Here is a 3,835-nt window from a genome sequence, read left to right as displayed (position 1 = left end):
ATATATATAAAATATTATATCATATATTAATATATTATATTATATTATATTAGAGGAAAAATCCAAACCAAGGCAGAACGAGTATCTGAAATCATTTAGAATAATTTAATTAGGGTAAGGTGAATTTGAAGTGTTACAGCCGTTTCTGGGATACCCCAAGTGGTAGGTTAGCATGTCCGTGCACTGGGTATTCCGTCATCAGAGACAAGGTATGAATATTTTATGGAAGACAACTGTAGGCATATTTCAGTGTCATTTGACGTCTTTAGCAAAGCACAGACACAGTCAACGAAGGAGAAATGACTATAAGAACCAGAAACCCAACCGCGTGCTGCACTTTGAACAAGTTAATCTGTAACGAAGGCGTCTTACAGGTGTGCTTATTAAGCAATGACTTTTAACAAAATCACATTAAAGTTCAAATGACTGAGAAAAGCAGTCAGATAAGAAAATCAAAATAATTAAATATCTGTATACTATTCTGTTATCGATCTTCTACCAGGCGCTACCTTTAAAACATTGTCTTATACCTGGGAATAGAAAAGAACAGAGAAGTGCGTTGACTGTATGATTAAACCTCTGCCTTGTGAAACGCAATTTTCGTTTTTGCATGATATGAACACAAAACAGACACGCGCGCACACACACACACACACACACACACACACACACACACACACACACACACACACACACACACAGTCACTTCCCTGTAATCCAGACCATCTCATTCTCTCAAAGTAATTTTTTCCTTGCTTCATTTTGTGTTGCGTTTTTTGTCACGTTGTGTGCACGCACGTATGTATGTATGTATGTATGTATGTATGTATGTATGTATGTATGTATGTATGTATGTATGCATGTATGTGTGTATGTATATACGTACGTATGTATGCATATATGTATGCATGCATGCATGTATGTATGTGCGTATGTATATATGTATGTATGTATGGATGTATGCATGCATGTATGTATGTGTGTATGTATATATATATATATATATATATATATATATATATATATATATATATATATATATATATATATGTGTGTGTGTATGCATGTATGCATGTATGCGTGTATGTATGCATGCATGTATGCAAGTATATATGTATGTGTGTATGTAGATATGTATGTATGTATGCATGTATGCATTTATGTATATGCATATATATATACATACATATACACTCACACACACATTTATTCACACACATATACAAACATGCAAAAGCATATATACACAAACTGCAAATACTTGTTCACGTACATGGTGAATCCACACACAAAGGAGATAAGAACTTAATTACAGGGTAGTGTTAAATATTACTTAAATTATTCCATTGCTGATGGCATAATTTTATTAGACACACTTTTAAATCACTTGATATATATTTGTGACACATTTGTCGTGTATAAAGACCATTCTTATTGCGGGTTTCCACGAAAAAAAAAAACAAATATATATGTATGTATGTATTTGTGTGTCTGTGTTTGTCCACCCCACCATCGCTTGATACCGATGTTGGGGTGTTTAGGTCCCTGTTACTTAGCGGTTCGGCCATACAGACCGATAGAATAACTACTAGATTAACAAAGAATAAGTCCTGGTGTCAATTTGGTCGACTAAAGGCGCAGTCAAGTGACTGAAACATGTAAAAGTATAGAAGAACATATATATTTATAAGATCTAAGAATCGAGGTGTAGGAAGAGAGTTAGTTTCAAGTAATCCGTAGTAAATATATAAAAAAACAACATTATCATAATTAATCCAATTTATTCATTTAGAGACTTCATTAATACAGTAGAACCTCGGTTTTCGAACAACTCTGACCACAAATAAATCGTGCTTTATCTCCTGTCTTTCTCATATTCATTTAATACTGTAATACCTCGGTTTATTTATAAATCGTGCTTTATATCTATCTATCTATCTATCTATCTATCTATCTATCTATCTATCTATCTATCTATCTATCTATCTATAAAGCACGATTTATTTGCGATCAGTGTTGTACGAAGCTAGTGTAACTTTAGTTTCTTCTCAATGAGATGAAGAATTCCGTTTTGTGTTTAGTTGTTTTTACACCTTTCCTCACAACAAGCTGGGTAAGTTGCGTTGGGGTTGACTAGCTCCGTTTCGCCACAGCCCATATTGACTACAGCACATCTACGATAAAGAAACAAGACAAGAATAACGAAATGAAAGAAACGAAGATTTTGCTGTATTAGAAATATGACATAATTACGGAACATGAAATTTAGTTGTCTGCGAAGCATATTGCCATAGCTGCGGCTTCATTAGTAGTTGTTGCTATTGTTGTTACTGGTGTAGTTGCTGTAGTTGTTGTTGTTGTTGTTGGTGGTGGTGGTAGTGTTGTCGGTGTTTATGTTGTTATTGTTGATAATGTTGGTGTTGCTTTTGTCGTCGTTATCTAAACCTCTCTCAGACATATATGTGAACGAGAGACTTCTGATCAAAATGAGACAAGCTCTGGCCGTGTCTTTTTCAGACGTGTACATAGGACTAATTAATCATGAAGACCACCCCGCTCATACATCCCCTCCCCGAAAGAAAGATATATACTTAATCACTCACATAAGCTCAGTATCCATCTCCTACATACTTTCACAGTATCCATCTCCTACATACTTTCACAAGGCATTGAACAGGCCAGGATTATGAAGGAAAGTATTTGCTTTCCGTGCCGTGCAATGGGACTGAACCCCTGGACAGCGAGATACCGACGTAAACTACTTAACCACATAACAAATCCTTTTCATAGGTATGAGGTTGATTTACTTACTATTTCTAGATAGGAGAGCGAGCACATATAGGCTCTCTCGTTACCACGTGTTTGTGTGTGTGTGATTGTTGCTTTAGATTATGTTTATTCGCCAAAAATATTTGATGAAGAAAACCTACGGGCAAAAGCGTTCCAGTCGAGACCATCCTGTCTATTTTTATATTTAAGACTACATTATGCAATACGTCAATACCTTTTTTTTTTCACTATGATGTGATTTTAAGGTTGCATTTCAGGAGATTTGGCTGGTATGTCTAGCAGATCATTTGACCTTCTAGATCAGGCATAGACATACTTTTAGAGAATCGGGCCGCCTGACACATGGCCCATCATCAGGCAAGCCGAACATGTAGAGAATTCAAGGTTATTCTTGCTTGCCATGGTGTTCCATTTAGAATGTCCCGCGGGCCTCAGTTTGTCTATGACTGTTATGGACGCTCCTTCGTTGTATGTAAAGGATAGAGTGCGTGCGTACTTACGATAGCTTGTTGCTTGTGTAGAGTTTCAATGTTACTTACGAGACACATGATGCCATTGGTTGGGGAGCTGTCATTCCGGCCGAAGCTGCGGGCGCCTGACACCAGCATGCGGCACACATTCCCTCCAGAAGAAAATATGAACCATTCGCTACACCGTCCGGGCACTCTATAACAGAGACATATATATATATATATATATACATATATATGGGAGAATATACAAATAATAACAACAGACGAGGACAGGTGGTGTAAATAACAAAAGGATATATTAGTATGACGCTCGGGAATACGGAAAGTCTTTGACGTTTCGAGCTACGCTCTTCAACAGAAAGGATACGGAGACAAGGAGAAAAACACGGAGAAAAAAAATTGAATAGTGTTCAGTCAACGGTCAATCATATCATTATTGTATATATTTACACACATGCACACACATACACATACGCACACACGCACACTCACACGCACATACACGCACATATACACGCACATTCTCACACAGATTTGTAGTACATGATACGAAATCAGAGAATCCTGTGTTT

At 36.6% G+C, this 3,835-nt stretch overlaps 2 long non-coding RNA genes across 2 annotated transcripts in view; one reads left to right on the top strand and one right to left on the bottom strand.

The window, feature by feature from the left end:
* The window catches only part of LOC128250065 (uncharacterized), a 49,989-nt gene that overhangs the window by 35,066 nt on the left and 11,088 nt on the right, over positions 1-3,835 (top strand). The gene's annotated exons all lie outside the window — the stretch shown is intronic.
* LOC106878485 (uncharacterized) overlaps positions 1,762-3,835 on the bottom strand; it is a 6,270-nt gene continuing 4,196 nt past the window's right edge. The window contains exons 2-3 of the long non-coding RNA XR_001410504.2: positions 3,330-3,456; positions 1,762-2,174 (exon numbers count right to left, since the gene is read on the bottom strand). This is a non-coding gene — a long non-coding RNA (uncharacterized LOC106878485). The remainder of the gene's footprint in view (positions 2,175-3,329; positions 3,457-3,835) is intronic.

Source organism: Octopus bimaculoides, chromosome 19 (assembly GCF_001194135.2).
Source record: "Octopus bimaculoides isolate UCB-OBI-ISO-001 chromosome 19, ASM119413v2, whole genome shotgun sequence".
Classification (NCBI taxonomy): domain Eukaryota; kingdom Metazoa; phylum Mollusca; class Cephalopoda; order Octopoda; family Octopodidae; genus Octopus; species Octopus bimaculoides.
The sequence above is the reverse complement of the archived record's forward strand: the minus strand, read 5'-3'. Positions and strand labels throughout refer to the sequence as shown.